This window comes from Hordeum vulgare, chromosome 2H, assembly GCF_904849725.1.
Source record: "Hordeum vulgare subsp. vulgare chromosome 2H, MorexV3_pseudomolecules_assembly, whole genome shotgun sequence".
NCBI classification, from domain to species: domain Eukaryota; kingdom Viridiplantae; phylum Streptophyta; class Magnoliopsida; order Poales; family Poaceae; genus Hordeum; species Hordeum vulgare.
Genome location: NC_058519.1, coordinates 503,172,376 through 503,195,466, shown reverse-complemented (window position 1 = coordinate 503,195,466; position 23,091 = coordinate 503,172,376).

Below are 23,091 nucleotides of genomic sequence, written 5' to 3'. Positions count from 1 at the left end.
CGAGGATGGCTTGAAGAGAGACTTTTTGCATTCCGCCTTAGGACGTTCTGGCTCCGGCAAATCAGGCAGCATCAAGTCATCATCTCCATGCTCATAGCCTGAGTCTTCGGTGTCCTGAGCCATCAATCCATCATAGGCAGTATTGAAATACTTGTTCGGGTCGTCATCATCATCCTCCATGTCATCATCAACATTTGCTTCTTCGACAGCGGGGGTGACATGATCTGGCACTAATGGAGGCTCTCCCTCGCGCCATATACTACCATCATCTGCCACGATAGGTGCAGGTAATTTGGTAGGGGGGTGGTGTTCATACCTTCTTGAGAAGGTGGCGTTGTCGTGATACTGGGCTCCTCGAGAGGAAGAAGAGAGTTTGGCCAAGGCAAGAACCAGTTCTTGCATGCGCCAACCATCTTAGAGGTCTCCTCGTCATCGACTGTTATCCGAGGAGGCAAATCCTCGAAGCCCGCTAAGACACCGACCACGTTAACCTTGAAGACGCCATCGGGCATCTCTTGGTTGTGGAACATGCGGTCCTTCGGCTTCACGATGGTTGCCTTTCCCACATCCACCTTCTCGCCCTTGATTTCGTAGAGTAGGGTGCACGGGGTGCCGTCGGCCTAGGAAGGAGACATGTCTGCGACATTAAACATCTGAAAGGAAACTGAAACGGAAGACTATGGACATGCTGGTGAAAAGGGTATGACGCGTAATTACCGTGAGGGCGTCGATCTCAGTCAGCGACGAAGGCCCGCCGAGCATGCCAGAGATGGAGGTCGGGCTGCTATGAACAGGAACGTGACCTTTTGCGGTTTCTTGGGCAGGTGTTGGTGCTGTGGTGTTCACCGAGTTGCTCCTGACAAAGCTGAGAAGGGGAAAGTCCTCCGGCCATGTATTTGGATTGCTCTTCGACCAATTGAAAATTTCCGGAATCAAGCTGGCCACCGCGTCAGTGACCAACCCAGTGACTACCCTGACCAACTATTCTTTGGTCTCAGCTTTGGTCTTATTGACAGCAATCACGACCTTCTTGTCGATGCTCTCCTGAGTGACGACCAACCTTCTCTTCCTTCTTTCCTACGGTTCCTCGAGGTAGCACGTGTTCCATGAGGCGCCATGTCCGACGCCGTGCACACGTCCATAGCACGGCGGCTTGTCCATCGGGACCTTATTCAGTATGTTCAGGGCCCGATTGAAGGGGGTGTCCCACTTGGGCCTTGCCGATGACTGTGACGACTCGTCGCTTTCGGCTGCCTTTTGGTGCCACTCTTTCTGCAAAAGGAAAGTGAATGGTTTACTAATGTGACAAAACTTGCAGTCAAATTGATTGGAAGGTAATATGATAATGTGGTAATAAAACAATTACCAGAAGTCTCATGAACTCCGTCGTGTTCGGGTCGTGTAAAAGATCTTTCTGACTTTGTCCCACCTGTATCAGGCCCTGATCCAGTCATGCTCTAGCGAGTCGGTGAACTCCACCAAGGGGTCTGGGATCCCAAGACTTTCATGTTCGGTGTCCTCCTTGGCCCATATGTGCCTCTTCCCCTCGTAACCACGACTTCCGAGGCGGTGGGGGAGGCGTGTTCCTCGCCCGGAGCGCCTTCATTTTCTCCGACTTTGCCTTGACTTCTTCTTTATCGCAATTCTCCTGGAATTTTGCAAAGTCCTCTGCCGTTATTGTCGGATTATCAGCATGAATCTTGGACCACGGTTCATTCTTTGGAATCGCCTTTTTCACCCGAACTTTCCAGGAGGACAAGTCGTTGGTGAACGTCACCATCGCCTTGTCATTTATGTTTGTCATGGCGACGTCGTCCCATGGCTCTTTATATTTGCCTTCATCCCGGCCGGGGAACATGAACCTATTGTGCAACTTCTTTGGGAGCATGTGCTCCATATGTGGTATATGCTTCAACTTCTCGTTGTTGATGTTGGCGGTTTCCCTGAGGATGCATGCAAGTTGATTGCCCTAGCACTTGCACTCTTCCTCTAGCGCCGTTGGCTTTAACTTCTTGGGGTGCATCTCTGTGACCACAATTTGTCCGATGCCAAGCTCGTTTGGTCTTCGTGTCCTCTTCTTCTTCGGTGCTTTACCGGCTACAACAACATTGTTGCCGGTCTCGAGGGTGGTGTCGGTGCCGGTGCCAGTGCCGGTGTCGGCGTCGGTGTCGGCGTTGGGACCATTGCCGCCACCATGCAATCCCATCTGGTGTTCGTCCAGGTAATCGAAATAGTGATTTGCTGCCTCGATGGGGTCTGCGGGGCAAGCAGAACCTCCCACGACTTCGGCGTAGACATGTTTGCTATGCAGGAATTGTAAATAAAAGATATAATGAAGAGAAAAAAGGGCCTATATTTGGTTGGAATGTTGATTCATTCCCCCTACGGCAAATCCCGGGTACTCCATATGTCCTAGTTTCTAGCACAAGTCATGCCGAAAATTTCGGCATGACCTTTGCTAAGAAGTGGACATATGGAGCGCCTGAAATTTGCCGGAATGGAAATGAATCAACATTCCGGCAAAACATAGGCCACTCGGATATGACATGGCAACATCATATGACAAATTAACCAAATATGACATAGGCTATCTCAAAAGAACATGGCAACATCATATGACAAACTAACCAAGTTCATATAACATATGACTGTCTTTATAGCTAATTTATATACCTACAAAAACTAATTAGCTCATGTTTTCTATAAATTGTAGCTACTGTTTTTTATACCTAAACAAAATTGTCATAAACTAAATTTCCTAAACTAAATTGCCCTAAAATAAATTTCCATAAACTAAATATCCCTAAACTAAATTGCACTAAACTAAATTTGCTAAATGTACCTAAACTAAATTGCTCTCTCTGCTACATCTCCTAGCTAGGGTTCATACATCCAACACTTAGCTAGGCTAAATTCAAATAAGAGAGAGAGTAGAGAGAGAGAGAGAGAGAGAGAGAGAGAGAGGAGGGCAGGGAGAGGAGAGGGAGAGGCTTACGGGCTAGTCGGTGAAGAGGGGCGGCGACGTCGAGGTCGAGGGCGGCGGGCGCAGGGGTGGCGGCGGGCGAGGTCGAGGGCGGGCGCGGGGGCGACGACGGGTGAGGTCGATGGCGGGCGCAGGGGCGACGGCGGGCGAGGTCGAGGGCGGGCGCAGGGGCGACGGCCGGCGGCGGTGAGGGCATCGACGGCGGGCGGACAGGCGAGGTGGAGATGGGGCAAATGAGAATTGGCGAAATTTTGAGCCCGCGCGGCGGGAGGTTAACTCAAAATAGCGGTAGCGCTAGTTTTGAACCAGCGCTATAGCTAACTTAGCTATAGTGCTTGTTTACAAACCAGCGCTACTGCTATCATTTCGAATTATTTTTTTTTAATTGTAAAATACAAGTAGAAGTAGCGTTGGTTTAGGAGCCAGCGCTATAGCTAACTTAGCTATAGCGCTGGTTCCCTAAACGAGCGCTACTCCTATCTTTTCCATCTTTTCTTTTTATTATTTTCCTTTTCTAGTTTTTTGTTTTCTTTTTTTCATTATTTTCCTTTTATTTTTTGTTTACTTTTCTTTTTCTTCTGTACTGTTTTCTCCCTATTGTTTTGGTTTTTTTGTTTTTCTCCCGATGACGACTTCTCCCTCTACCCCAATGCGTGAATATCACCGGAACCATGCATGTGGTGGTAACATATCAGTTGAACGATAATGGTTACTTAAGTTTGTACACAAAATAGATACATATATATAAATGTAAGTTTTCTGATTAGCTGCGTTGACGATGTTTCACATTGAGCTTCTTCCCTTTCTTGTTCGTTGCCGAGTAATTGAGCCCCTCCTTGTGACTTGTCCGGAGCCATGGAGTACAATCTTTCTTACATAATGTAGTCTTGATTATTCTTTTCACGTATGCTTCATCGTCATCGTCATCTTCCCTCATTGGGTTGCCGTATTGGTCGTAGTCTTCCTCGTTGGCGACTCCATCCATTCCGAGGATGTTCCTTTTGGATCTCCTCACGACAACACGGCTGGGATTGGCCGCGTCGGTTATGAAGAAGCATTCACGTGCTTAGCATGTACCCATGGATCATTTTTGGCGATGTTGTTAACGTTCACGGGAGTGCTCTTCACGCCGGGTATAGACAAGGTGGTGAAATAATTATTTTCTCTTATGACGTCCTTGGCCCATCTGACATGGAACATCGTCGCATCGTGCATTCCAGCATAGTCAAGCTCCCAGATCTCTTCGCTTCCATAGAATCTTTCAGTTGTGCCGTTGGCGTCGGTCACGCATTGAATTGTCACCCCGGAGTTCTGGTAATCACCGTCCATGTCTTTGGCCTCCATGTAGAACGTGTACCCATTGATATCGTAGGACTGATAGGTCGCGAGCTTGGGCGTAGGGCCATGTGCTAAGGCGTGTATGAGCAATCCGTCCGAGCTGCCCTCTTCCGGGGGATTTTCAAGAACTTGCTCTTTGAACCAATGCAATAAAGTAGCGTTGTGCTCTACAGTAACTTCGTCGTCCGTCTTGAGCATCCCCTTATCACGGTACTTCTTTGCGATGCTTTCTTTGTGTCCTGCCACATAATGATCTACCACATCTAGGTGTTGTAGCACTACTAAGTTAGCCCTGTCAAAGTCGTTCCGTCGATCCGAGTAGTCCACGTGCAATTCCCTCCGGCCGTTGTTGTGACCATCTCCTTAGAGCTTCCCATCATGCTTCTTGACGGGAAAACAAACAACAGGGTCTCCAACGCTTATATAATTCTTGCAAAAGGAGATGTCATGCGTTAGATACGCCTGGACGATGCTCCCTTCGGGACGAGACTTGTTACAAACGAATCCTTTGATGACTCCATTCATCCTCTCGAACGACATCATGTTGTGAAGGAATGTCGGCCCGAGGTCGATGATGTCATCCACGATGTGGACGCATAGATGCACCATGACGTCAAATAATGCGGGCGGGAAGTACATTCAAGCTCACATAGTATGACAACGATCTCTTCCTGTAGCCTTCGGAGCTACTTCACACTTATGGACTTTTGAAAGATAACGTCGAAGAAGTTGCAGAGACCAGTAAGCGTGTCACGGACGTGCTTGTACATTATCCCTCTAAAGGAAATTGAGAGTGTCTGCGTCATCATCACATGACCGTCATGAGACTTCATCCCGCTGAATCTTTTCTTCTTGGGGTTAGAAATTTTCTTATCTTCCCACAGTAACCGGAACTGACTTTGATTCCCATAAGGCACTTGATGAATTGATCGATCTCCTTGGCACTTAAGGTGAAACAAGAAGGGGGAAATAATTCTCCTCCTTCTTGTTGACTTTTCTCCCCCTTCCCCCTCATGTGTCTCCGTCTCCGTCTCCTCCATCAACTTTTTTACGGTGGAGGTGTTTCCTGATCTTCAAATCTTCCAAGTCTTTCCTTGCCTTCGGCCCATCCTTGGTCTTCTCCGGCATGTCATCAGTGTGCCAAGGAAGCTCTCGAGGACATTCTTCGTGATATGCATTTGATCAAGGCAATGAGGCGTGTCGTGATTGGGCCAGTACTCCAAGTCCCAGAAAACAGACCTCGTTTTCCATACCTTCAGTAGTGGCTCTGGCGCCTTTTTGATCTTTCCCGGCGCGGGGCATTATTCCCAGTTTCTCAACAGTTCGTCGATTTAGGCGCCGTTCCTCTTACGTGGAGGTCCTCGAAGCTCAGCCAACCCATTTAATAGATCTCCACGCTTTCTCCACGGGTCATCCTTCTTGAGCCATCTATGATGCCCCATGTACACGATTTTCCCAGACCCGCCATCTTTTGTTGACGTAAGCTGTTGAGACATTGTATCATCCATGCACCTCGTGCATCCGCAATATGCGTGGCACACCTGGCCTGAGGTGTACCCGTAACCGAGATAGTCGTGCACCGTCGTCATCAGCGCGACTCTCATATGGAAATACTCTCCTTTGCTGGCGTCCCATGTCCATGCCGGTGATTTCCATAACGTGTCTAGCTCCTCTTGCAGAAGTCCCATATACAGGTTAATACTATTTCCCGGTTGTTTTGGCCCTTGAATCAGCATGCACATGTGTATGTACTTTGTCTTCATGCACTTCCATGGGGGGAAGTTGTACATCCATACAAACACGAGCCATGTGCTGTGGTTGGTGTTCTGGCTTCCAAACGGATTCATGCCATCGGTACTCGCACCAAGCACGATGTTCATTGGATCTCCTTTAGCAAATCCATATATGGTGTTGAATGCTCTCCACTGGCTACCATCTACGAGGTGTCTTAGCCTCGGATCATCTCTATCGCTGGGCTTCTTCCTCTCCACGTGCCAACGCATGAGCTTTGCTTCCTTAGGATCTACGAAATGCCGCTGCAGACGGGGAGTGATCGGAAAGTACCATACAACTTTTTGAGGAGTTTTCTTTCCTGCCTTCTTGTATCGAGAAGCATTGCACACTGGACAGTTGGTTTTTTCCGCATGCTCCCCCCAATAAATGATGCACTCATTGATGCATGCGTGGTACCTAATGTGCGGCAAATCAAAAAGGAAAACAATTTTCTTGGCCTCCTCGACACTACTAGGACACAGGTTCCCCGCGGGAAGAACTTTATTATGTAGATACTTCAAATGCTCATCAAGGCCTTTGTCTGTCCATTTGTTTTTGGCCTTCGTCTTTAGAAGTTCGAGCGTGAAACTCAAGCGGGTCACCTCAGGATCGCAACCGTCATACAATGGAGTCCTCGAGTCCACCTCAAGTTGAGCCAGCTTAGCCTCTTCTCTAGAAGCAGCTCTCTCCCTAGTCGTACTCTTGCGAAGGAGGTCTTGATCTTGAGGGTCTTGCACAACTGCATTTAGTAGCGTCGAAGACTGCGGCGTGACCACCGCCTCCTCTCCGCCATGTACGGACTCTTCTTCGCCGTGTCCGGAATCTTCTGCACCGCCGTCATTTCCGGACTCTTCCCCGCCGCCATGTCTGGCACCATCGTCTTCGTGTCGATCAGTCATCTCTTCGTCTAGCCCCATGTCGTTATTCCCTGCCATTTCGACATCCTCAACATCATCATCTTCTTCACTTATCCACTGAGTATAGCCATCCATGAAACCATTCATCAGCAGGTGCACCTTCAAAGTGCCACGATCAAAAGGGTCCAAAAGTGCTCCTTCCTTGCATCTTGCACACAGACATCTAATCCTAGTCCGATTATTTGCATACATGTCCCTCACTGTGGATTGCATGTACCGCTCCACCTTCCATCCACTCACCTTCGTGACCGACTGCACGGTATAAAAAGCAAAAGGGTTATAAAATAAATAATGCATGCATGCTTCAAAGTCATATAAAATTTTAGCATGACCTTGCCTAAAAATAGGACATATTGAGTTTGCTCGAAATTCATCGAAACGGAAATAAATCGACATTTTGGCAAAACATAAGCAACTCGAGGGCATTTCACACTCGCACAAATCTCTCCATATATACATATATATATATATATATATATATATATATATATATATATATATCCCAAACACACATATTCTCATTCACACACATATTCCCATTCTTTAAATGAACAACTTTTTTACTCACCTATATATCTCCCGAGAGAGACCGACCGAGATAGATGATGAGAGAGACCGATCGAAAGAGCACACGTGGATGGCTAAATAGCTAGCTAGATCTAGTTGTTGGGGAGGAGAGGTGAATCTAGCTATCTAACTAATGGAGAGGGAGTTATTGTGGAGGGGGGGCATTAATGGAGAGAGGAAGAGAGGTAGGACAAAGGGAGATGTGAGAGAGGCCATTTATGAAGGAGAGTTATGGTGGAGGGGGACATTAATGAGGATAGAAGAGATGTAGGAGGAAGAGAGAAGAAGAGCAACAATGGTGTGGAGAGTGGAGAGGGGAAAGGAGGGGGAGAGAGGTCAAAGTGGGGGAGAGGAGGGGGAGGGGGTAAAAAGGTGGCACCTGCCGCAACTAGCAGTAGCATTGCATACCAGAAAGCGATGTTGCTATGCTATTAGTAGTAGAACTTGTCACATGCGAGCGCTACTACTAAGTGGGGCCCACTAGCAGCAGTGGTGCTGCAAAACAAAGCGCTACCGCTAACCACTTAGCAGTAGCGCTGGATTTTGGGCAACGCTGCTACTACAAGTACCCTCAGTGGGATCGTGTGGTCCCACATAGTAGTAGCGCGTTTTTGATAAGCAACGCTTCTGCTAAGGTGTTAGTAGTAGCGCTTAACTGGATCAGCGCTACTGCTAATTAGCAGCAGCGTTTTCTTTTTTCCAGCGCTACTACTGAGGACCTGCCTATAAGCATTTCCCTAGTAGTGTATTGCTATGCTCGGTTTGTTGGGATCCGATGGATTATGAGATTATGTTCATATTGCTATGAGTTATATATTTGATTATCCTTTTATATTATGTTCCTTAGTGATTCATGCATGTTCTCTGTTGCTTTTTATTGCTTTGGCCAAGTAGTACATCGTAACTCCAAGAGGGAGGGTTATGCATGATTGTGGGTTCGGGCCCCTCGATGTCTAGCTTGAGTGACAGAACCATGAGACTAGGGGATGTGCTTGTTGCCACCAGGGAGAATACAACGGTGCTTGTGACCAAGGTTGCAAGGATTTTTTTACCTTACGCATAGTTCCTTAATGCAGTTGTCCGTTGGTTTGAGTTTACACTTTGGGTGGGACTCGCAACTTAATACCGGAGAGATGTTCTGGATAGATATCTCAAGGTGGATGATTAGTAAGTAGATGCTGATGAATAAACAATCTACTTGTCTCGGCATACTACCCATTACTATTGAACCTCTAACTATCAAGAAGCATAATTAGCATTACAGTGCGATCATAATTCTGTCAATTGGCCAACTGTGATTTGTTTACCCTAGCATAGTTGTTTATCGTCTTTTGGGAGAGAGACATCACTAGTGTACGTCATGTGACGCGGATCCATATCATCATCATTTACCGCTTTCATTTACTTTTCATTGGGGGTCCAACAAGGGGTGAGAACCATATACATCATCTCGTCATCAGGGTCGTGCCAGATCCGGCATGACGACGATAGGCTGATGTGGTGCCTCAGCTTCTGCCTGGTTTTGACTTATGGGCACACCATATTGGTTCATTTTTTTTCTGCAGAAACATGCTTAGTGGATACGTTAGGAGCATTAGTCATAACACTTCAATCAATACAATTATCATCAACACCAGAATCACTGGAAAGATGTGGTGGAAGTAATATAATTTCCAGTATAAGGAGAGCGCTGATAACCCACAAGTATAGGGGGTCGCAACAGTTTTAGAGGGTAGAGTATTCAACCCAAATTTGTTGGTTCGACACAAGGGGGGCCAAAGAATATTCTCGAGTATTAACAGTTGAGTTGTCAATTCAACCACACCTGAAAGACTTAGTATCTGCAGCAAAGTTTCAGTAGCAAAGTAGTGTGATAGTAACGGTAGCAGCGGTAACAGTAGCAGTGGTGACTTGTATAGCAATTGTGACAACAGTAGCGGTAAAGTAACTTAGCAAGGACCAGTATAGGAAAACCTCGTAGGCATTGCATCGGTGATGGATAATTATGTCGGATGACATTCATCATGTAACAGTTAAAACATAGGGTGATACGTAACTAGCTCCAGCTCGTCAATGTAATGTTGGCATGTATTCCGTATTTAGTCATACATGCTTATGGAAAAGAACTTGCATGGCATCTTTTGTCCATCCCTCCCGTGGCAGTGGGGTCCTAATGGAAACTAAGGGATATTAAGGTCTCCTTTTAATAGAGAACCGGAAAAAAGCATTAGCACATAGTGAATACATGAACTCCTCATAATATGGTCATCTCTGCGAGTGGTTCCGGCTATTATCACTCCGGGGTTGCCGGCTCATAACACATAGTAGGTGACTACAACTTGCAAGATAGGATCAGGAACACACATATATTGATGAAAACATAATAGGTCAGATCTGAAATCATGGCACTCGGGCCCTAGTGACAAGCATTAAGCATAGCAAAGTAGTAGCAACATCAATCTTAGAACATAGTGGATACTAGGGATCAAACCCCATCAAAACTAACTCGATTACATGATAGATCTCATCCAACCCATCACCGTCCAGTAAGCCTACGATGAGATTACTCACGAACGATGAAGAGCATCATGGAATTGGCGATGAAGGATGGTTGGTGATGACGACGGTGTCGATTTCCCCTCTCTGGAGCCCAGAACGGACTCCAGATCTGCCCTCCTAAGGAAGAACAGGTGGTGGCGGCGGCTCCGTATCGTGAAACGTGATGAACTCTTCTCTCCTATTTTTTTCTGGGCGAGAGAGAATATATAGAGCTGGAGTTGGAGGTTGCGGAGCCACGAGGGCCTCACAAGCCTGCCAGGCGCGACCTAGGGGGGGCTCCTAGGCTTGTGGGCTCCTGGCTCCGTGTCTCCAGGTAATCCTTGCGGCAGTATTTTTTATATATTCCACAAAAAATCGTCATAAGTTTCCAGGTCATTCCGAGAACTTTTATTTCTGCGCAAAAACAACACCATGGAAATTCTGCTGAAAACAACATGAGTCCGGGTTAGTTCCATTCAAATCATGCAAATTGGAGTCCAAAACAAGGGCAAAAGAGTTTGGAAAAGTAGATACGCTGGAGATGTATCAACTCCCCCAAGCTTAAAGCCTTGCTTGTCCTCAAGAAATTCAGTTGACAAACTGACAGAGACAAAAGAAAAACTTTTACGAACTCTGTTTGACCTTGTTGTTGTAATTATGTCCAACTCATATTCGGTTTTTCAGCAAGATCATAAGCTAACCACATAAGCAATAACATTTAGGTCTCATGGTGTACTCATATCAATGGCATAATCAACTAGCGAGCAATAATAATAAGTTTCAAACGTCAACACTTCAATCAAAACAATCATAATACAATATGAACAAATGGTATCTCGCTAGCCCTTTCTAAGACCGCAAAACATAAATGCAGAGCACCTTCAAAGACCAAGGGCTGAATGAACATTGTAATTCATGGCAAAGAAGATCCAGTCACAGTCATACTCAATATTAATTAAAAGAAAAGCATAAAAATGATGGAGGTGCTCTCTAATTGATGCCTTTTATAAGAAGAGGATGACTCAACAGAAACGTAAATAGATAGGCCCTTCGCAAAGGGAAGCATTGATTTGCAGAGGTGCCAGAGCTCAGGCTTTTTAAAATAGAGATAAATAATTTTGGGTGGTATGCTTTCATTGTCAACGCGATGACAAGAGTTTTCACCATCTTCCATGCTACACATATTATACGCGGTTCCCAAACAGAAAAGTAAAGTTTTGACTCCGCCACCACCGATCAATCACACTCCACGACTAGCCGAATCCTCGGGTGCCGTCCATACCAACAACAATCCAGGGGAGTTTTGTGTGCAATTATATTTTTGATTTGAGCATGGAAATGGGCATTCCGATTACCGGCCCCTTTCTCGTGAGTGATAGTGAATAAACACGTATCGAGGATAACATGCCTAGCATGGAAGATACTGACCGCACCTTGTCACCACATGAGCGGTTCGGGCATACAAAACAGATTATTATTTGAAGGTTTAGAGAGTGGCACATGCAATTTACTTGGAACGGCAGGTAGATACCGCATATAGGTGGGTATGGTGGACTCATATGGAACAACTTTGGGTTTATGGAAGTGGATGCACAAGCAGTATTCCCGCTTAATACAAGTGAAGGCTAGCAAAAGACTGGGAAGCGACCAACTAGAGAGCGACAACAGTCATCAATATGCATTGAAATTAACCAACGTTGAGTGCAAGCATGAGTAGGATATAAATCACCATAAACATGAATATCATAGAGGCTATGTTGATTTTGTTTCAACTACATGCGTAAACATGTGCCAAGTCAAGCCACTTGAATCATTCAAAGGAGGATACCATCCTATCATACTACATCATAATCATCTTGAAATTCATGTTGACATCCAAGACAAACCATTATAAGCTCCTAGCTAATTAAGCATGGCATCAGAAACTATGATCTCTAAGTTGTCATTGCAAACATGTTTTTCTCATAACAATGCTGAATTAGGAACGATGAGCTAGTCATATTTACAAAAACAAAATAGGTCGAGTTCATACCAGCTTTTCCGGGCTCAGTCACTTCATCATATATCGTCATTATTGCCTTTCACTTGCACGACCGAATGATGTGAATAATAATGAGAGTGTTCATGCATTGGACTAAGCTGGAAACTGCAAGCAAACTTAGAGGAGAAGACAAAGTAATATGGCTCTTTGACGGATAAACAATAGTGCATATGAGAGCCACTAAACATTTTTATCATGGTCTTCTACCTTGACCCAAAGAAAAAGAAAACTATTTACACGGGAAAGCTCCCAACAAGCAAAAGAAGAACGGGAAATCTTTTTGTGTTTTCTTTTTAATTACCACTAAGCAAGCTGGAAAGTAAACTTACAACCAATTTTTTTTTCTCAATTTAAAAAAACACACGAGAAGAAAGCGAGAAAAAGAATTAAACTAGCATGGAGGATACAATGGCAAGGTGTGAACACCGACTATCAAAGTGAATGTGGAAGTGCTACTTCTCAAACAACAGCGCCAGAAATTGACACGTTGACAGAGATTTGCTTGCGTTGGTTTTTTCCCTTGAAGAGGAAAGGGTGATGCAGCACAGGAGTGATGACCCACAAGTATAGGGGATCAATCCTAGTCCTTTCGATAAGTAAGAGTGTCGAACCCAACGAGGAGCAGAAGGATCTGACAAGTGGTTTTTAGCAAGGAAATATCTGCAAGCACTGAAATTGTCGGTAACAAGTGATTGTGTGGTGAGATGATTCATAGCGAGCAACAAGTAACAAAAGTAGCATCGGTGCAGCAAAGTGGCCCAATCCCTTTTGTAGTAAGGGACAAGCCTGAACAAAGTCTTATAGGAGGAAAAACGCTCCCGAGCACACACGGGAATTTCTGTCATACTACTTTCATCATGTTCATATGATTCGCGTTCGTTACTTTGATAGTTTGATATGTGGGTGGACGGGCGCTTGGGTACTGCCCTTACTTGGACAAGCATCCCACTTATGATTAACCCCTCTCGCAAGCATCCTCAACTACGAAAGAAGAATTAAGACAAAGTCTAACCATAGCATTAAACTAGTGGATCCAAATCAGCCCCTTACGAAGTAACGCATAAACTAGGGTTTAAGCTTCTGTCACTCAGGCAACCCATCATCTACTTACTACTTCCCAATGCCTTCCTCTAGGCCCAAATAATGGTGAAGTGTTATGTAGTCGACGTTCACATAACACCACTAGAGGAAAAACAACATACAACACATCAAATTACCGAACAAATACAAAATTCACATGACTACTATTAGCATGACTTATCCCATGTCCTCAGGAACAAAAGTAACTACTCACAAAGCATAATCATATTCATGATCAGAGAGGTAATGAGTAGCATCAAGGATCTGAACATAAACTCTTCCACCAAATAATCCACCTAGCATCAACTACAAAGAGTAATCAACACTACTAGCAACCTTACAAGTACCAATCGGAGTCGCGAGACGGAGATTGGTTACAAGAGATGAACTAGGGTTTGGAGATGAGATGGTGCTGATGAAGATGTTGATGGTGATGAGTCCCCTCCGATGAGAGGAGTGTTGGTGATGACGATGGCAACGATTTCCCCCTCCGGGAGGGAAGTTTCCCCGACACGATCGTCCTGCCGGAGCTCTAGATTAGTTCTGCTCAAGTTCCGCCTCGTGGCGGCGGCGAATCCACGAAAAAGCTCCTCCTTGATTTTTTCCTGGATGAAACCCTTCTTATAGCAAAAGAGGGGGCCAGTGGGCCAGTGGGCTGCCCACAAGCCCCCATGGCGCGGCCTGGGGGGGTGGCCACGCCGTGTAGGCTTGTGGGCACCCCCTGGTGCCCCTCTGGCACTTCTTCGGCCCAGTATTTTTGATAAATCGGGAAAAAAATCCTCGTTGATTTTTATGGCGTTTGGAGTTGTGCAGAATAGGTATCTCAACTTTGCTCCACTTTCAGGCCAGGATTCGAGTTGCCGGCATTCTCCCTCTTCATGTAAACCTTGCAAAATAAGAGAGAAAAGGCATAAGAATTGTACCGTGAAGTGAAATAACAACCAAAGAAGCAATAAATATCAACATGAAAACATGATGCAAAATGGACTTATCAACTCCCCCAAGCTTAGACCTCACTTGTCCTCAAGTGAAAGCCTAGCTCACTAAATATGTCCACATGTTTAGGGAGAGAGGTGTCGACAAAACAAGATACGAACATGCATGCATCATGATCAATATCAGAACAGCAATACCAACATATAATCCCTCATGCTAAAGTGATAATTCGTTCACAAAGTAAAGCATGGATCAAGAACCTTACCGAGAAGTAACAACCGATAGCCTTTAGTCATTGAAGCAATTGCAATTTATCACAACATCAGAAAGAGTCAAATAAGAGCTTGTAAAGCAAATCCACATACTCAATCATTCTTTCGTTCTCTACAATTGCTACAACTCACGTGGTACTCATGAGATCAAAGTTTCAGCTAGACACAGAGAAAGATAGGGGCTTACAGTTTTGCCTCCCAACTGCTTACCTCAAGGGTAATGTCAACAATAATAATTCATGAATGCCTACCTCGAAGTTGACATATGAATATAGATATTTCCCAAGCATATGACGTTAGCCAAGACAAATGCGAAATAAGGAATTGGTGAAGATCACCATGACTCTTTCAGGGGCAAAAAGTAAAGGTATAAGATAGGCCCTTCGCAGAGGGAAGCAGAGGTTGTCATGCGCTTTTGAGGTTTGTATGTGTGTCCTCTTAGTGCGGAGGAACGTTGCTTTATATTGCCTCCTGTGATAAAGAACTTTATTATGCAGTCTGTCGCTTTTATGTCTTCCTCATCACAGGTTCGTATAAAGCTTATTTTCCACACACTAATAGATCATACATATTAGAGAGCAATTTTTATTGCTTGCACTGATGAAAACTTACTTGAGGGATCTTATTCAATCCATAGGTAGGTATGGTGGACTCACATGGCAAAACTGGTTTGAAGGTTTATGGATGCACAAGTAGTATCTCTACTTGGTGCGGGAGTTTTGGCTAATATGAGGTGGAAGCAATCATCACATGCTAAGGGATCTCTAACCTCTCCTTCTTTATTACTTCCTATTAATTGCAACAATGACCAAGATCTACGTTTGCCTACCCTCAACAAGTTTCAATCCTCATTCTTTTTATGTGTGAAGCCATCACTTCCCATAAGATCATTACATGATCTTTCATGCTTTTGTTCTATTCTCACTCTTTTGATCATGGCAAGAGGGAAAGCTTGTCAACTAAGACACTCTTTATTATATGGCTCACGAGCAAGAATACATCGGGGGTGACACAAAGCAAAACTCAAGACTAAAACACTAAGACTTTTAAACTACTAGAGAAAAAGAAAACTGAAAAGGAACAAACTAAAACAAAGGTAAGGCAAAAGATGTGATGGTGATACGATACCGGGGCAACTCCCCCAAGCTTGGTAAAAGCCAAGGGGATTGCCCATACCAATGCTCAGTTGTCTTCCTTTGGTGGTGATGGTGGTGGAGTTGTTGAAGAGGTCTTGAGCTTGTTTAATTTCCACTTGAGCATAAAATTCTGCTCCCTCAGATCATCATTTTCCTCTTCAAGCTTCAACACCCTTTGGCATCATTCCTGCTTACTTTCCTGCAAGAAACGAGAAGGGATGAACAAGGTCTTAGGATTCTTCCTTAACTCAGGCAGGCTCGACTTCTTGAACTCCACATGCGTGTGTCCAGGTTGAGGTAGGGGAGCCTCCTCTTCATCGGAACTTGTTTGTTCATTCCCCTTCGGATCATAATCTTCTTCCTCATCAGTGGTCCAGCCATAAGGATCCAAGTCCCCATAGACTTTGGGGTCAGCAACGTAATATGCCACATAGCTTTCCCCCTCTGAATCCTGAGAAGACATCTTGACCTAGATCTGCGGCAGAAAACAGGCTCGAAATGAAAAACAGAGGAAATCTGCGTGATGCAGGGGTCAGACCAAACGGGAGTATATATAATGATTTCTTTCAGACCAGAAGAAGTACCCTGCACGAAAACGGAGTCCGGGAGGCGCACGAGGTGGCCACAAGCCCTCACGGCGCGGTCAGGGGGTGGGCCCACGCCATGCAGGCTTGTCGCCTCCTCACGCACTTTCCGGACTACTTCCAATTTTTGTATTTTTCAAATATTCCAAAAGAGAGAAAATTTTCTACTCGGAAAGTTTTGGACTTTGTTTTCTTACCGAATCACATACCTCTTCGTTTTTGGAGTCTGAAACAGGCTGATAAATATCCCTTAGGTATTCTTCCGGAGTTATGGTATTGATAATATTGCTTTTAACATTTATGAGAGTACCTGAGATATAATGCTTGATTCTCTGCCCATTTACCACTCTCCGACAATTACCTTTCGTGTTGTTGATCTTGATAGCACCGGAATGATATACTTCCTCAACAACATAGGGACCTTCCCATTTAGAGAGAAGCTTGCCTGCAAAGAATCTTAAACGAGAGTTATATAGCAAGACATAATCACCTACATTGAACTCACGCTTTTGTATCCTCTTATCATGCCACCTCTTAACCTTCTCTTTGAACAACTTGGCATTCTCATATGCGTAAGTTCTCCATTCATCAAGCGAGCTAATGTCAAATAACCTCTTCTCACTGGCAAGTTTGAAATCAAAGTTGAGCTCTTTGATTGCCCGATAAGCTTTATGCTCTAAGTCAAGAGGTAAATGACAGGCTTTACCGTACACCATTTTGTACGGAGACATGCCCATGGGATTCTTATAGGTAGTTCTGTAAGCCCACAGTGCATCATCGAGCTTCTTAGACCAATTCTTTCTAGACCTGTTGACAGTCTTTTGTAGAATCAGTTTAATATCTCTATTACTTAGCTCTACTTGACCACTGGACTGAGGGTGATAGGGACACACAATTCTATGGTTGACATCATACTTAGCAAGCGTTTTACGGAAAGCACCATGAATAAAATGTGAACCACTGTCGGTCATTAGATATCTAGGGACTCCAAATCTAGGGAAGATAACTTCTTTCAACATCTTGATAGAGGTGTTGTGATCAGCACTACTAGTGGGGATAGCTTCTACCCACTTAGTGACATAATCAACAGCAACTAAGATGTGAGTATACCCATTGGATTTTGGAAAAGGTCCCATATAATGAAAACCCCAAACATCAAATGGTTCAATGACAAGTGAATAGTTCATAGGCATTTCCTGACATTTGCTAATATTACCTATTCTTTGACATTCGTCACAAGACAAGACAAACTTACGGGCATCCTTGAAGAGAGTGGGCCAATAGAAACCTGATTGCAATACCTTGTGTGCAGTTCTATCTCCCGCATGGTGTCCTCCGTAGGCCTCGGAGTGACACTTCTGTAGGATCTGTCCATGTTCAAGTTTAGGTACACAACGTCTAATAACACCATCTAGTCCTTCCTTATAAAGGTGAGGGTCATCTCAAAAGTAGTGTCTCAAGTCAAAGAAGAATTTCTTCTTTTGCTGGTACGTAAAACTAGGTGATATATATTTGGCAACGATATAGTTTGCATAATCAGCATACCACGGTGCACTACGTGAAGCATTGATGACATTCAATTCCTCATCAGGAAAGCTATCATCAATAGGTTGTGGGTCATCAAGAACGTTCTCCAACCTAGACAAGTTATCTGCTACTGGGTTATCAGCACCCTTTCTGTTGACAACGTGCAAATCAAATTCTTGTAGCAAGAGAACCCATCTGATAAGTCTAGGTTTAGCGTCCTTCTTCTCCGTGAGGTACTTAATAGCAGCATGATGAGTGTGAATAGTGACTTTGGAATCAACTATGTAAGACCTGAACTTTTCACATGCAAACACGACTGCTAAAAATTCCTTCTCTGTAGTAGCATAGTTTCTTTGGGCACTGTCTAGAGTTTTACTAGCGTAGTGAATAACATTCAGCTTCTTATCAATTCTTTGCCCTAGAACAGCACCAACAGCATAATCACTAGCGTCACACATGATCTCAAAAGGTAAGTTTCAATCAGGTGGTTGAACAATAGGTGCAGTTATCAAAGCCCCCTTAAGTATTTCGAAGGCTTCCTCACAATCATCGTCAAAAACAAAAGGAATATCCTTTTGTAAGAGATTGGTAAGAGGCCTAGAAATCTTAGAGAAGTCTTTAATGAACCTTCTATAGAAACCAGCATGACCAAGCAAACTTCTTATACCTTTGATATCTGTGGGGTATGGCATTTTCTCGATTGCATCAACCTTAGCCTTATCGACTTCAATACCTCTTTCAGAAATTTTATGTCCTAAGACAATGCCTTCATTAACCATAAATTGGCACTTCTCCCAATTCAAGACAAGATTGGTGTCTTTGCATCTCTGTAAGACTCGATCAAGGTTGCTGAGGCAATCATCAAAGGAAGACCCGTAAACAGAAAAGTCATCCATGAAGACCTCGACAATCTTTTCACAAAAGTCAGAGAATATAGCCATCATACATCTTTGAAAAGTGGCAGGTGCATTACATAAGCCAAAAGGCATACGTCTATGAGCAAAGGTACCGAAAGGACAGGTGAAAGTGTTTTTCTCATGATCAGATTGTGCAATTGGTATTTGGGAGAAACCAGAATAACCGTCTAAAAAGTAGAAGTGTGTGTGTTTAGACAGTCTTTCTAGCATTTGGTTTATAAAAGGCAGAGGGTAATGATCTTTCCTAGTGGCTTTATTGAGTTTCCTAAAATTGATCACCATCCTATAGCCAGTAATAATCCTCTGTGGGATCAATTCATCCTTATCATTATGGACAACGGTAATGCCTCCCTTCTTAGGAACGCAATGCACCGGACTCACCCAATCGCTATGACCAACAGGATAGATTATACCCGCTTCCAGGAGCTTTAGTATTTCTTTTCTCACTACTTCTTTCATGTTAGGATTTAATCTCCTTTGCTGATCAGCAACTGGTTTGAAGTCAGGATCAGTTTTAATATTGTGCTGGCATAGGGTAGGACTAATGCCCTTAAGATCATCAAGAGTATATCCAATGGCAGCACGGTGCTTCCTTAGACTTTTTAGTAACTTCTTTTCTTCATGCTCTCAGAGGCTAGCACTAATAATAACAGGATATATCTCCTTTTCATCAAGATAGGCATACTTTAGAGTATCAAGCAACTGTTTAAGCTCGGACACAGGATCACCCTTTGGTGGGGTGGATACCCAAGCAGTTTAACAAGCAAGTTATTCTTAAGAATAGGATATTGTTCTAAGACAACTCTATCTATCTCATCCCTTTCATCCATATGCATATCATTTTCATGCTCAAGCAAGTATTGCTCTAAGGGATCAGTAGGAGGCATGGCAATAGAGGATAAGGCAATAGTTTCATCCCTACTAGGAAACTCCTTTTCATGAGGTTGCCTACCAAACTTAGAGAAATTGAACTCATGTGACACACCTTCAAAGCCAACAGTGACAGTTTGCTTCTCACAATCAATATGAGCATTGACAATATTGAGAAAAGGTCTACCAAATATGATGGGACAAAAGCTATCTTGTGCGGTAGCAAGAACGAGGAAATCAGCAGGATACTTCGTTTTACCACACAAGACTTCAACATCCCTAACAATTCCCACATGGCAGATAGTATCTCTATTGGCAAGCTGAATAGTGACATCAATAGGCTCTATTTCAATAGGTGCAATCTCATCTTTGATTTCATCGTATAAGGACTGAGGTATTGCACTAACACTAGCACCCACGTCACATAAACCATGATAACAATGATCTCCTATCTTAACAGAAACCACATGCATGCCAACAACAGGTCTATGTTTGTCTCTAACGTGAGGTTTAGCAATTCTAGCAGCATCTTCACAGAAGTGAATATTATGTCCCTCAACATCGTCGGACAGAAGATCTTTGATAATAGCAATGCTAGGTTCAACTCTAATTTGCTCAGGGGGTGTAGGTGTTCTAATATATCCTCTACGTATCACAGTTGAAGCTTTAGAATGATCCTTTATCCTAACAGGGAAAGGTGGTTTCTCAATGTAAGCACTGGGAACAACAGGATCATTATAGGCAATGACTTTCTCTTCAACTTGAGTGGGTTTAACTACATTGACTTCTAAAGGAGGATGATATTTAAACCACTTATCTTTGGGGAGATCAATATGAGCAGCAAAAGATTCACACAAAGGAGCTACTATCTCAGAGTCAAGTCCATACTTAGCGCTAAAATCACTAAAGGTATTTGTCTCAACAAAGGATTTAACGCAATCAAACGTGAAATTCATACCTGACTCCTTACCTTCATCAAGCTCCCAATCTTCAGAGTTGCGTTTAATTCTCTCCAATAAATTCCATTCGAAGTCAATATCTCTCTTCATAAAATAACCGGTACAAGAAGTGTCAAGCATGGTGCGATCATCATGAGAAAGCCGAGCATAGAAGTTCTGAATGATAATTTCTCTCGAGAGCTCATGATTGGGGCATGAATATAGCATTGATTTAAGCCTCCCCAAGCTTGAGCGATGCTTTCTCTGTCATGAGGCCAAAAATTATAAATATAATTCCGATCACGATGTACTAAATGCATAATATAAAACTTTTGATGAAATTCCAATTTCAACCGATTGTAGTCCCATGATCCAGTATCATCACATAGCCTATACCATGTCAACGCCTTATCCTTCAAATATAAAGGAAATACCTTCTTCTTGACCTCATCCTCGGGCACACCTGCAAGCTTAAATAAACCACAAACTTCATCTACATAGATTAGATGCAAGTGTGGATGTGATGTTCTATCACCTGTAAAAGGATTAGCCAGCAGTTTCTCAAGCATACCCGAAGGAAAGTCAAAGAAAATATTTTCAGTAGGTGCAGCAGGTTGAGGAGAAACTATTTATGCTTCCGTTCGAGGTGAAGATACCCCGAACAAGCCCCTCAATGGATTAGTATCCATAGTGACAAGTGACAATAAATTTCAGCACACTATATGAATGTTTCCTTACCAAGTTCCACTTAACAAAGGCGCTTCACTCCCCGGCAACGGCGCCAGAAAAGAGTCTTGATGACCCACAAGTATAGTGGATCAATCGTAGTCCTTTAGATGAGTAAGAGTGTCGAACCCAACGAGGAGGAGAAGGATCTGACAAGTGGTTTTCAGCAAGGAAATATCTGCAAGCACTGAAATTGTCGGTAACAAGTGATTGTGTGGTGAGATGATTAGTAGCGAGCAACAAGTAACAAAAGTAGCAACAGTGCAGAAAAGTGGCCCAATCCCTTTTGTAGTAAGGGACAAGCCTGAACAAAGTCTTATAGGAGGAAAAACGCTCCCGAGGACACACGGGAATTTCTGTGATGCTAGTTTCATCAAGTTCATATGATTCGCGTTTGTTACTTTGATAGTTTGATATGTGGGTGGACCGGCGCTTGGGTACTGACCTTACTTGGACAAGCATCCCACTTATGATTAACCCCTCTCGCAAGCATCCACAACTACAAATGAAGAATTAAGACAAAGTCTAACCAAAGCATTAAACTAATGGATCCAAATCAGCCCCTTACGAAGTAACACATAAACTAGGGTTTAAGCTTCTGTCACTCTAGCAACCCATCATCTACTTACTACTTCCCAATGCCTTCCTCTAGGACCAAATAATGGTAAAGTGTTATGTAGTCGACGTTCACATAACACCACTAGAGGAAAAACAACATACAACACATCAAATTACCGAACGAATACCAAATTCACATGACTACTATTAGCATGACTTATCCCATGTCCTCAGTAACAAAAGTAACTACTCACAAAGCATAATCATATTCATGATCAGAGAGGTAATGAGTAGCATCAAGGATCTGAACATAAACTCTTCCACCAAATAATCCAACTAGCATCAACTACAAAGAGTAATCAATACTACTAGCAACCTTACAAGTACCAATCGGAGTCGCGAGACGGAGATTGATTACAAGAGATGAACTAGGGTTTGGAGATGAGATGGTGCTGATGAAGATGTTGATGGTGATGAGTCCCCTCCGATGAGAGGAGTGTTGGTGATGACGATGGCGACGATTTCCACCTCCGGGAGGGAAGTTTCCCCGGCAGGATCGTCCTGCCGGAGCTCTAGATTGGTTCTGCTCAAGTTCTGCCTCGTGGCGGCGGCGAATCCACGAAAAAGCTCCTCCTTGATTTTTTCCTGGACGAAACCCTTCATATAGCAAAAGAGGGGGGCCAGTGGGCCAGTGGGCTGCCCACAAGCCCCCATGGTGCAGCCTAGGGGGGTGGCCGCGCCGTGCAGGCTTGTGGGCACCCCCTGGTGCCCCTCTGGCACTTCATCGGCCCAGTATTTTTCATAAATCGGGGAAAAAAATCCTCGTTGATTTTTATGGCGTTTGGAGTTGCGCAGAATAGGTATCTCAACTTTGCTCCACTTTCAGGCCAGAATTCGAGTTGCCGGCATTCTCCCTCTTCATGTAAACCTTGCAAAATAAGAGAGAAAAGGCATAAGAATTGTACCGTGAAGTGAAATAACAGCCAAAGAAGCAATAAATATCAACATGAAAACATGATGCAAAATGGACGTATCAAGGAGCACTAAGTATTTCCCTCAGTTTGAGAACTAAGGTATCAATCCAGTAGGAGAATCTCGTCAAGTCCAGAGTACCTGCGCAAACACAAAAGAGCTTGCACCCAACGTTATAAAGGGGTTGTCAATCCCTTCAAGATTGATTGCAAAGTGAGATCTGAAGGCGGAAAGTGCAACAAAGAAAAGGTGTAAGGCTGAAAATAAAGTGTGGGGTAGACCCGGGGGCCATAGTGTTCACTAGAGGCTTCTCTCAAAATAGAAAATATCACGGTGGGTGAACAAATTACTGTCGAGCAATTGATAGAACCGCGCAAATTCATGACGATATCTAAGGCAATGATCATACATATAGGCA